This window comes from Apium graveolens, chromosome 7 (genome assembly GCF_009905375.1).
Source record: "Apium graveolens cultivar Ventura chromosome 7, ASM990537v1, whole genome shotgun sequence".
Taxonomy (NCBI): Eukaryota; Viridiplantae; Streptophyta; class Magnoliopsida; order Apiales; family Apiaceae; genus Apium; species Apium graveolens.
Genome location: NC_133653.1, coordinates 27,997,180 through 28,009,981, shown reverse-complemented (window position 1 = coordinate 28,009,981; position 12,802 = coordinate 27,997,180).

Below are 12,802 nucleotides of genomic sequence, written 5' to 3'. Positions count from 1 at the left end.
TAATTAGAGCATTTACTATATGGTATTACACATTCTTGCAGTTATATAGCCATACATTAGAACCTGTAGTTGGTCCTGAATTTTGGGAAGACTGCAATGAACCTGAGCCTTTACCACCCAATGTTAAGATCTCAACTGGTAGGCCAAGGAAGAAAAGGACCACTAAGAATGATATACCAAGAGATCCCACAAAACTTCAAAGAATAGGTACCAAGGTGCAATGCACTTATTGCACAGCCAGTGGTCATAATTGGAGGAGTTGTGCTGCAAGGGTGAGATATCAACTCCCTTTTTAATTTCATCATTTCTAGTATATATAAATCCTGCTATTTTAACTATATAATTTTGTAGAAATCTGATGAGGTGGCTAAAGCAGTAGCAGAAGGTAGGAATGTGGAGGTAGGAAAAACAAAGGTGAAATGTGGAACTTGTGGGAAAGAAGGTCATAATGCAAGGACCTGTGGAAAAAAGGTATAGACATTTGAGTTTTGAGTTTTAAATAGTTTTTTTTACTTCATTATATGTTGCTCCACTTTAATGTTTCAGAAGAAAAGCACCACTGTAACTCCAACAGCAAGTGTAGCTGAAAATCAAACTCCAACAACCATTCTAACCAGAGGAAGAATAGCAGAAAAGCAAAAGTCCAACAATACAGCTGAAGATTCTGATTTTCAGGAACCAAGCTCCAAAAGGACCAAAGCACATCAACAAAGAGGAAAAACTCCACCAAACAAAACTTCCAACACTCTCAAGAAGTTAGAGGCTGCAGCAAAGAGGAATAACAAAGCTGCTTCTAAACAAGGAAATGGTGCTAAGAAAGCACCTTGGAAAATCTAGCCATATTATGTTAAAACTTTTGTTAAACCTTAAGTTAAACCTTGCATAAGTAGTAATATGTTAAATATTGACTTAATTATATACTTTTGTTAAGACAGTAGGGTATGTTGTACCACTTGGTATGGCAACCAAGTTAGAAACTTTGACATCTTTTGAGTCTCTTTTGAATGGTATTGCAAGGAAACATTGACATCTTTTTAATGTTATCGCAGTGTTTTATTAATCTTCATTTCATCGTACATAATTCATCGCAAACTCATTACATAAGTACATAAGCTTAAGTTACTTTCGATCCATTACATAAGTGCATTAAAGGAAGTAGACTTTAGCATCGACTGTCAATTCATTTTTTACTAAATAAACCATAAACAAAGACCAAAGCTTGACCAAAAAACAAACACTTCCACTTCCTTGCTTTTTTCTTCCAAAACTTCACTTCTTCTTCATATTTTGCAGAAACTTTCTTCTCTTCATCATGCCTTCGAAGCCTCCTTAACAACCCTAAAATCACCCCTTTACTTTGATTGCAAAATGGAACACCAACCCACCTGAAAAATCTACAACCATTTTCACCTTCAACGCAACCTAAAAACCTTCTACCAGTGTTGGCATCTGTCCACGCTGTCCTTTCCACCGCCCATCTTTCACATAAAGATATATTTGCCATGAATTTTTGATTTTCGATCTTCAGTTAAGCTTTGCACTGCATCTGATACACTCATCTTCTAATATACACAAGATATATCTGTTCAAATACATGAAGATGGAAATACCCCTGGCTCTGTTACATTTTTACGGTGAAATAGACGGGGTGGACACGAAGCCCCTTCGATATAAAAATAAAATAATTTAGCCATTCAAGTGGCTAGAAATATAATTTAGACAACTCTGTGCAATAAAATTATACTTCAGGTATACAAACTGTAATTAAGTCTATTTTTAAATGAAATTATTATCATTATTTCTTGAAATTTATTTATCTTAAATCCAGTTTGAAATTTTAGCGCAATTTTTGTAGCGACCAAAGAACATCTGCGACTGAATTTCGTCACATATACTAAGAATTAAAAATATTTTTTTGACGATAATTTAATTTTTTTAAAATTTTGTATCAAATTATTTTTATTTTATTCTAAATCAAATAATATTAATTTCCCTTAAATTTGTTATGAAACTTTGGCATTTGTTTTTGCCGACCAATACTATTAGCGGCCAAATACAGTTATAGATGTACTAGAAAGAACCTTAGAGATCGAATGCAGTTACATATACTGATTAAAATATTAGTTTTTTATTATAAAAATAATTTATTTATTTATTATATTTGGAAATTATATTATTATCATTATTTCTTGAAATGTGTTTTTCTTTAATCTGGTATGAAATTTCGGTACACTTTTTGTAGCGATGAGAAAACAGCTGCCATAACATGTTGTCACATATACTAGTTTTTAAAAGTACTAGCTTTTAATAATAAGTAGTTTTTAATTTAATTTTTTAAATTTAATTATTATCAAAAATGTTTCTTAAAATTTGTTATTAATTGAAAAAATATTATTATTTGTTACTTTTAAATTTGTTATAAATATATATTCTCAAATTGTTAGTTAGTAATTAAAAATATATATGATTTTAGGATAGGAAAATCAAAACATAACAATTATTATTTTTAACTAAGTACACTAAGACGTACTTAGAAGACTAATCAACTTCCCAATTGCAAGCCACGCTCAAACCCTAGCAAACCCACCCTAGCAAACCCTCAGGCCGATCAACCCATCTCCTTACCACGATCTTCTCATCTATAGACCAAGGTAATTGATCTCAGCCTGTTGCAGTTCACTCTTTCTCTCTATTTATTTATATGTAATCTATATTTATATGTGTAATTGATTTGTATAGGCCGATTTGGTTATGAAATACAACCTCCATGTGTGTAATCTGTGTATATCTTGTGTTCACTGTTTATATTTGTAATATACTTGTGTTAATTTAAAAAATATTTATGATATGGTTTGTGTTGAATGAGATGAGATTAGAAACAGAAGTTAAAGTAGTTGTGTTATTTAAGAAAATTCTTTTCTAGTTGTAATTAATTTTTATGTACTGAATTACTTATTATTCTCAACTATTACCATATCTTTTTTAGATGAATTTGTAGTTAAAAGTAAGTTTATTAAATATTTTTACTTTATTAATGTAAGAGATATTTTTGTTATTATCATTTTTTTCGTGTTATGCGTAAATTTGTTAGTTGCCTATATTTTGTTCTTATGTAAAGTGCCATTTAGAACTTTCTTTTGAACTATTTGTATATGTGAATATGTTAATTGACTACATTCACATTGTTATATTGAAGAGTACATACATATTTTATATGTGTTTGTGTTTTATTGTAGTATTGAAGTTTCTTGAGGCAAGTAGTAGGTCAAGTGTTTTTTTGGGGCAACCTAGATATGACTAAGATGATTGTTTAGTCTAGATTTAAGATAGATATATTCAAGAAGATGGTGAAATATAGTAATATTAATGATAATAAAAATATAGTATGTCACTTTTAAATTATGTTAGTTTTAATTTTTAGGATATGATAATAGTGATAAAATAATTTATCTTGTTAATATAAAAATATTATAGAAAAATGAAATGAAGTAATAACGAGGCTTAATTAACATCAGAAAATTTTATAGGTATATATTAATTTCATAATTAACCGATTTGTTTTTTATATAAGTGTATATATATTTAGATAAATAAAATTTACATTGTTAGAGTTCATAGATATATAGTCAAGGTTTAGTTAATTCATGTGCTGTAAATAAAACTTGTTATTTAATTATGTTACTTGCAATACAAATGCACATGTCTCTATATAGGTATCGTGATATCATGGACTTCTTCTTGGACTGTACTTGGATGGCACGACGGAAGTCAAATACCGAGATAGGTGCTACAACTGAATTTAGAGCCGTTTGTCAAGTGTTTTTGGATTATGCGTATAGTCACCCGAAATATATGAATGAAAAGAATCAGATACGGTGTCCATATTGGATGTGCAAAACTAATTATTATCTGGATAGAGACATAGTAAACTACCATTTACTCGTTAATGGTTTCATGAGAAATTATGAAGAATGTTGGGGGGCACATGGGAAGAAAAAATGGGGGCTTCACAAGTAATAATCCAAATAGTACTAGTAATTATCACATGGATCAAATGGTTCATGATATTGGGAACAAGCTAGAGAACAACCTATGAATTCTGATGCCAAGGCCTTCTCCAAGTTGCTAGAAGAGGGAGCAGTTTTGGCATGGCTGCACCAAACACAATAAGTTATCTACAGTGGCGACATTACTAAACAGATCGACATGTGAAATTAAGGTGAATATATCAATATATCAATATAGAGATTGAAATGATTCAAGAAGATGCATGATGTAATATTGAAGATCTCAGGGGGCGAGATTAGGGATTCAATTGACCCTTCATTACAAATACAAATCCCTAATTAATTTGTTAATCCCTAACAATACAACAAGAATTACAGAAGGGGGGGGGTTGAATGTAATTCTGGCTTCTTTCTGAGATTTAAGAAAAATGGTTCAAACTCAATTTATATCTAACTGTTTGATTTGCAAAGTGCGGAATACAGAGTTAAAATAATCAAACATAAAGTAATGAAAACACAAGTCTTTAAAACTTTCGGGTGGATTTGAATATGTCCACCAGATATATATATATATATATATATATATATATATATATCAAAAGAACCCTGTGAAGCTTGAGTAGCTCACAGCTGCAGTTACAAGTGAACAAACAAACTACAGAGAAATTCTACAGAATACAGCTTACAAATGTTTCTCTGCTAAAAATGTGTTTGCTTAGTTGAGTTTGTTCTACTTGCTACTCTTGGTTTATATATCACCAAGATTACATAGTAATAAGACAAGATAATAAAACAAAACCTATCAAGTCTAATACCATGCTGCCTCACTACTCTATTCCAGCATCTTTGAATATCTTCATAATAGCATAGAAATGGTAATGCTTCTTTGTTCTAAAAAACTCAGCTAAATAGGATGCCACATTCTTTTTGCAAACACTCGATGCATGTGACTGTGTTGTCACTATCAATGGATATTTGAATTGATCATCTGTCGGGTGCATGTTTGTTATCCGTCCGGTAGCCTTGTTGATCATCCGTCGGGTAGCTTTGTTAATCATCCGTCGGGTAACCATTTATCACATGACTCCATTTCATTTATGCAGAATTACAAGACATCTTATATTTATATTTAATCAACCTATTCTACACATCTACTAGTAGTCTACATGATTCATAAGCTACTACAGAATCTACACAAAGTTGTTTGCAGAAATGTGCTACATGACTTATTGTTACATAGGCTACTCACCCGGTGGATATCAATTAGTCATCCGTCGGAACTATATTAAATCATCCGTCGGGACTATAATTGATTATCCGTCAGGTGCTACAAAATTCACTAAGTTAAATCTACTAAGGATGTTTTGTTTAGCTTATCATCAAGTACACAACATATTCCTAACAATCTCTCCCAATTTATGTCTACTGGAATTGTAGCCATAAATTAAGAGAAACTTGATGATAACAAAACATTCTAAAGATACAGATTGACAAATAGTAGATAAAACTGATAAGTGCTGCAAGTTTGCTGAAAGTTGAACAATGCAAAGTACACAAAGAAATTGCTCATAATTGTTATCAAGATGATCCTCTAGTCTGAGCAGATAGATCTATTTTCTTGATTGTCTGGATTTCTTCCCAAGTCTTCTGTTGTTTTCTTCAATTTGATTATGAAGTTGTCTGTGGAATTCAAGTTCATCAGCTTCTGAGAGATCTAGCATTTCCTGCATTTCCAATAGAGTCTCATTGCTAGAGATACTCAATTGGTCCTCCAATCTGAAAAATCTTCTAACATATTTTGCATCCCTGAACTCCATCAGCCAATAGGGCCTCAGATGCACTCTATTTCCTGTGAAGGGAATAAATAGAGTTCTTGGAAGTGCATCTTTGTCTCTAATACTCCTTATCTCCTCAATCTTCTTTAGAAATTGTCTTCTTGCAGTCACATTGTAACTAAAGTTCTTTTTGAATGATGAGTAGACCTTTATCAGCACAGATTGGCTTTCTAGGAGAATCCTGCGAAGTGGCCATGTGAACTCTCTTCCTCCCTTGTATTTGAATACTAGTCTTTCAGGATGATGTCTGTAAGCATCAATTCCTCTAACCTCTTACAATTCATTTAAGTAAAGGTTGATGTCAGAAAACTCCTTGATGTCACAGATGTACAACATGTCTCCCTTATTTACTGTGGGTTGGGATTTGGTTAAAGCTTTGGATTTAAGAGATACAGGCTTCACTTTCTTGCTAGCTCTAGTCTTTGTCTTTTTTGTCTTGAAGATGGGTACATTTAGCTCAGGAATTGGTAAACTATCCCAGTCTACTAGCTCATCCTTAGGAACAATTGGTTCACCATGAATGTTCCTTGTTGGATCAATCACTTTGAATTCTTCAAATACCACTGAGGGTTTTGATGTCTGAGTTGTAGTTGTAGACTTTTTGGGAAATTGGTCTTCCAATTCCTCATCATTAAAGTTCACTTTTCTCTTGGAATGGAGCTTGTGTCTAAATCTTCTTTTCTGCTGTGATTCTTCTTGCATTTTCAGATCCTTAGGTTCAGTGATTAGAGTTAATTGTACAGGGAGTTCTATAGTGGTTTTTACAGCTTGAAGCATGGCCAAGATAGCAACTTGTTCTTTCTTTTACTTTTTAGCATCCAAAGCATCTTGCTTCTTTTCTAGCCTGATTCTTTCTTTCTCTTCCTTCTTAGCTTCCACAAACAGTGGGTGTCCAACCACCACACAAATCTCCTTACCATTTCTGTAGATTTTAGCAATTCTCTTTTTAAGCACTGAATCAGTTGGATCCTTATGGAATGTAATAGACCTAGCCAGCAGCTTCTTCTCATCTGGCCTAGGTGTTTCAAACACTGTATCCATAGGATTCTTGTCTGAAAGCTTAGAGTAGTTCCTTTTGGCCTTCATAATGAGATCTTTCTTTTGAGAATTGATGCAGGAAGTTTGACCCCTTTCCAGATAGTTCATAATCACATCATTCACAGATATTTTCATGACTTTAGAGTGATGTTTGAAGACTCTGCCTGGCTTCTGAATTGGCCCAAATGTTTGTTGAATATTTGTATCAATTTTCCTCCATTTCTCTCTTATTTCCCTCTCTAGAGTTGTAACATAATGCATCTTAGAATTTGATTTTGACTCAAGCTTTTCAGCTGCTAGATGAATTAGATCAATGCTATCCAGCTGTGGTGGCTTTGTGAAAGCAATTGTTGGCACAATCACTTTGCTGACTTGTATGTTTAGCACTTTTTGCTCCCCCTCACTTCTTGACCCCCTTGACTGAATGGGACAATTAAGCTTGCTTTTCCCCCCTTAGAAGAGGTATCTTTCTCCCCCTTTTTGATATCAGCAAGTTGAGTAGAAGAATGGGTTTGTGCTGCCACTAGCCTTTGAAGCAAGTCTGTTTGCTGTGCCTGATGTAGATGGATGGCAGTTAGAGAGGCTTTCATTGATGTCATTCTTTTCTCCAAGGAATCCACCTTGGTTGCAAGATCAGAATTCTTCCTAAGCCGTCTCTTAATGTCAATCATTGTGGCTTCAGGAAGCTTGGCATCCAACCTTTCAGAGACATCCCTTTTCATTTGATTAATCTCACCTTTGATAGAGGTGACATCCTGATAGTGTTGGAACCTTGGATTTGTTGTAATTGGAGAGAAGCAAGATGTGCTTGCAGAAGCTGCTTGGTGCTGACATTTGTTGTTGATTGAAGAGCAGAGTGTGTTTGACTGATAAGTTGGATGATTGTTGTTTTGATATGGTATTCATCACATTTCTTTGAGAAGGCCCATGATGGCATGGATGATTTGGAACTAGGGCCTACTTCTCCCCTATGTTCAATGGCCCTTCTTTACTTTCTGTATCCTCATCACCAAAGAAATCTTCTGAACCACCAGTCTCATAGTCAATATCACCAGCTGTAGAAGGCAGAGCTGTGATTGCATCCTTTGTTCTTTACATAGACTGTGTGGTATGCACCAAATTTAGCATCCTTTCTGCATTATCATTGCCATGTCCAGCTAGAAGCTGATATGCTAGAACAGGATGAGTAAATGTCTCAGCATGCAAGGAGGTAGAATCTATAACGGCTTGACTTTGCTGAGATAGGCCCTCCCTGTTTGCATCCTGGACATTCATTAACTCACTTGCAATGACATCCACCCTTATATCTCCTGTACATGCATTTCTCTCATTATCTCTCTTTTCTTGCATCAAGGTCTCACCTTGGCTCCCCACCCTCACACCCTCACCTTCACCATCTAAGGTGGGACTCCTCTCACTCACTTTTTCCAGTCCTGAAGAAATGGACTGCATTGGACCACTCTTTTTCTCTCCTTTTTCGTGGGAGCAACCCAGACTCTCACTCAATTCACTCCCTTCCCTCAATCCTAGGAGTGATTGCACTACTACTAAGTCTTCTGAACTTGTAAGAATTGAAGAAATTTGAAGTTGTGCAGAGACACCCGATGGATGAGGAATATCCATCGGGTTAGTAGTTTGACTATCCGACGGATGACTGCTGTTAATCTTATCCATCGGGATACAATCACTACTCGACGGATGATGAATATCCATCGGGATAGAATAAATAATTGAATTTGGAGTGGAGACTATTGTAGACTCTGTGCAGATTGATGAAAATTTTGGCACAGATGTCTCAACAGTCTCAGAAAGAAATGGCAAGTGAGCCAACAAATCATCTAGAAGATGATACTGACTTGCATGGATTTTTGGCTTCTCCAAGAGAGTTAAAGATGGAGAATTTGGAAGTGATGTATTTATCATGTCAACATCCAATGAGTGTGTGGGAGAATTTGGTGTATCAGGTGCTTCAATAATGAGAGATTTTAGCTCTGACTCCACATTTATTGGAGCCACATCAACCTGACTTTGAGATGGTGCAGTGACTGGGTCTTTAGCACCAGTTTACACAGTGTGTGATCCCTGTGCATCCCCAAGAGTTTTTGCTTTCTTCTTTCTGATATAAGTTTGGGGTGAGCTTGTGTCCCTTACCCTTTTGGCATGTGCTTTTGGCTGAGAGCATTGTTCAATAGTCACATCCTTTTGGGAGGATGCAGTTAGTAATGAGCTTAAATCCTTTTTAAGCACTGCAGTTTGTTGAGAAACTGCAGTATGGCTAGGCTGGGAAACACTCACCTCTTCAACCTTATCCTTAGGGCTTCTTTGATTTTCACCCTGTCCCTCACCTTTCTTGCCCACCTTCACACTCCCTTCTTTGGTTTTAGTGGATTTTACAACTGATTTCTTTTAAAAGAAATCATAGGGGGTTTTCTTAGCTTTGGATTTAGAAACTTTTGTTGATTTGGTAGCTTGGGTAGGTATCTGTTTGGTCATTGGCACAGATACCATAGCTACACTAGAATGTAAAGAAATGTGTGAGGTTGGAAAAGTAGAGACAATAGAAGTTACCTCACTTACCTGAGGTCCCTCCATTATTGGGAAATACAATAAGGGTACCTCTTTGTGATGATCTGCTCTATTAAGATATGCAATTATTCTTCTTTCTTGAACCTAACAATTCAGCTTGTTGGTTGGGTTCTCAATTACAATATTTTCAACAAGATGGTTAGCAAGCATCATAAAAAATCTAGCACAATAGACACTTTTACCTCTCTTGTTGATCTCTCCTAACTTAAAGCCTAACTCAAATAAAACCAAGTCACTGAAATTAAAATACTTATCAGTAACTAGCATGTAAAGCATGTTAAGCATAAAAATATTTATAGAGTCAAAGTTGCTAATTTTACCAGAAAACACCTTAGTTACTACATCACACAGGTAACTCCATTCTTTTCTAAGACCCAACCTCCTAATTTCACTTAGTTTAGAAGTAGAGAGTGCATAGCCCATGTAATTAAGCATGTTAATAATGTCAGTGTCTGTGTGTGATGCAGTTATAGTATTATCAAGAATCTTAAAGCATGCTTTAACAATATCACTATTTACGCAAAATTTCTTACCTTTCAGAGTGAATGTGATGGTTTTGTCTGTCGAGTTGTATACTACAGTTGTCCATATTTCTTCAACAACCTCACAGTAAATGGTGGGTGATTTCAGCATGACATAGTTGAGTTTGCAGTTCTTCACAAAATCCATTGTTATGGATAAAAAACTAAGGTTATTACTTGCTGTATTTAATACTAAGATTCGGGAGCTCAAGGCCTTTAATGGCTGCTCTCGTGTTTCGTGACTCAATCTGCCTTTACGAGATGCCTACGTATCTCTGTGAATTAGAGAATCAAGCCAAAAAACGTAGTTCTGATTGGTGGGGGTGAGACCCCTTATATAGATGTTGGGAGTCCTTGAATTGGACTTGGTATAGGAGACTTGGTGGGCAAGTCTCATAATTAGAATGGACTTTGGAGTCCTAGATAGTAGGAAACTGATTCCTTATCCTTTTAGGTCCCCTTGAGGCTAATCTCCAAGGATTTATATCCTTATCGGGACTCTTTTCAACATCTGATTTGTCCCTTATTAATTAATTACGAAATTAATTAATAATCAGGGCTTTTGGGCCTTTTTTATTCCATCAGGCCTGATCTGGTCCATCAGGCTTAACCTTTCTGGTCTGAGTATCATATATCTTTTTATTGGGCCTAGCAGCCCACAGTTTGTACAATTAATGCAGTATTTAATTATACAATCATAATTTATTTATCCCTATCATTTGCCCCCCAACTTTTGGGAAACATTGATTAGGTTTCGCAGAAGTTAAGTCTATTCGTTCCCTTACAGGGTTTCGTTTTTCCGTAAAGTGTGGAGCGACCTACACATTTACAATGAATTTTTCCTTTTATTCAGGAATTATCTTAATTTCCAGGAATTTTTCCCTTATTTCCGGGATTTTTCCCTTATTTTCTGGATTTTTCCCTAATTTTCTGGGATTTTCCCTAATTTTCTGGAATTTTTCCCTAATTTTCTGGGATTTTTCCCTAATTTTCTGGAATTTTTCCCTAATTTCCTGGGATTTTCCCTAATTTTCTGGGATTTTCCCTAATTTTCTGGGATTTTCCCTAATTTCCGGGATTTTTCCCTAATTTTCTGGGATTTTCCCTAATTTCCGGGATTTTTCCCTAATTTTCTGGGATTTTCCCTAATTTCCGGGATTTTTCCCTAATTTTCTGGGATTTTCCCTAATTTTCGGGATTTTTCCCTAATTTTCTAGGATTTTCCCTAATTTTCTGGGATTTTTCCCTAATTTTCCCTATTTTTCAGATTTCCAGCCCTTTTTCGACCAGGATCCTAGTCGAAATTTCGACCTGGATCCTAGTCGAAAATAGGGGTCAGCCTTGCCATCCTGGTCGAAAATTCCTCCCTTTTTTTTTTAGCTTCTTGCCATGAGCCTATCGACTAGGATTTCGACTAGGATTCTAGTCGATATTTCGACCTGAATCCTGTTCGAAAATTCTTTGATTTTCTTGCTTCCTGGTCGAAGGATTTTGACTAGGATTCACGACCTGGAATTCGACCAGGATCCTAGTCGAACTTCGACCTGGGTTTTTAATCCCCATTTTTTTTGAAAGATGCTTGGTTTATTCGACCTCATTCCTGGTCGAAGCTTCGACCTCAATTCAGTCCCGTTATTCCAGCTTCTTGCCATGAGCCTATCGACTAGGATTTCGACTAGGATTCTAGTCGATATTTCGACCTGAATCCTGTTCGAAAATTCTTTGATTTTCTTGCTTCCTGGTCAAAGGATTTCGACTAGGATTCACGACCTGGAATTCGACCTGGATTCTGGTCTTTTTCCCGTTATTTTCGGGTGTCTGCTCGAAAGATTTCGGGCAGGATTCACGACCTGGAATTCGACCTGGATTCTGGTCTTTTTTACCCGTTATTTTCGGGTGTCTGCTCGAAAGATTTCGGGCAGGATTCACGACCTGGATTTCGACCTGGTTCCTGGTCTTCCACTAGCCTTCTTTATTTAGCTTTAATTTAAGATATTATATTTTCCAAATCCTAATTGGATTTGGGCCTGGCCTTTTTTGTTGGGCCTTATTAAATTTTACTGAGCCTCTATTATTGGGCTTTTCCAAATCTTATTGGGCCTCTTTTATTGGGCCTTTTCAAAATCTTATTGGGCCTCTTTTATTGATCTGGGCTTAATACACCCTGTTTAGAATGCTCTAGAATTCCTAGGAATATTCTGGAATATTCTTTTTCCTGGGCTTTTTCCTATGGGCTTTTGTCCTCAATGGGCTTTTCGTCCCTTCAACTTCCTTTTCCTCTTATATAAAGGAATGAGGAAAGGCTATTACTCCTCACTTTCTCATTTCTTAGTTTTCTTCTTCATCTTCCTGCTAAGATTCTCAGAGGAATAACAGCAAGTCGGAGCTCAAAGCCTTTTTCAGGAGCGCTTCTTCAGGTAAGATTCCTCCCTTTGCTTTTCGTGTCTATTTTTCCATTGTGTGCCACTTTAAGATAGCCTATTTACGCACCTTACTTTTTTTCAGATGGCTGACAAAAGAATGACCTGTTTGGCCAAGATGAACGTGGCTAGAAAGTCCAACGATTTTCCTATTCGATCGAGGTATACTTCCTTAATCGACATGATCAACACTTGAGGGGACGAGTATCCGTCTGATGCGCATCTGGACGCGTACGATCATATCAGTGCTTTACGGGATCCCAAGGAGCTGGAAAAGTTGAGCAGCTGCTTCAAAATCAAGGAGCCTTTTAAGCTGGTTCTTGCGGGTCCGGCCGACAGGGCATGTCAGTGGAAGAAGGACGCGCTATGCGTCTATAGGGATACTCTAAGGGCAG